We start from the raw sequence: 779 nt of genomic DNA, 5'->3' as shown, positions 1-779 counted from the left end.
TACATTTGCGGTTGAATGCGTTCCAATCTAATCACTGTAAAACGACTTTCAAGTTGCGAAACTGGCCCCATCTAGCAGAGTTGAGTAATTACTGTAAAGGGGAAATATTTACGTCTATTTGAATTCGCGGGTGGGAAAAGTGGATAGTTCGCGGTGTTGTTACTTTAAGTTCGCGGTTAATAATTAAAAGAAGGGTTTCGGCGGCTAGAAGACAAAAACAAGCAAATTTTAGCGGTAGTATTCAGGCGAAGAGAGTTACCGTGAGCATGAAACCATCACGAACATTTCCGCTTTTACAGTACCCGATAATGAGAACGGATGTTTGTCCATTTGGAGGGTAAATCTACCCTAATGGGAGTGAAATCAGAGCAATAAACGTGAGGGGTTCAGCTGGCAAAAACGCACCGCCTAATTTATCGTGATATTTTAAACGCGAGGGAAGGAAAGTATAATGTTGCCAAGATAAGGCGCATTGGATGCTACACATATGAATACATTGTGAACATAAATGTAAAGGTAGTCCAATGGCATTTTTTTAGACCGCGGGGGCTTTTTGTCTTACTCTGCTTAAAAAAAACGTTTAGAAATAGCCAACACTAGTATTCGATTAGGCCCTTTTTACAATATTTATCACTATCCATTGTCACATGTATGTTCTCTAGATCTATGCTTCTACCACGTACTTTCAATCAGTCCCCGGGTATGAACTTGCAAATAAACTTGTATAGTACTTACACTTGCACTGGGACAATCATTGGCTTAAAATCATAGACTGTCTG

Source organism: Branchiostoma floridae, chromosome 1 (assembly GCF_000003815.2).
Source record: "Branchiostoma floridae strain S238N-H82 chromosome 1, Bfl_VNyyK, whole genome shotgun sequence".
Lineage (NCBI taxonomy): Eukaryota > Metazoa > Chordata > Leptocardii > Amphioxiformes > Branchiostomatidae > Branchiostoma > Branchiostoma floridae.
Note: the sequence above shows the minus strand (reverse complement) of the source record.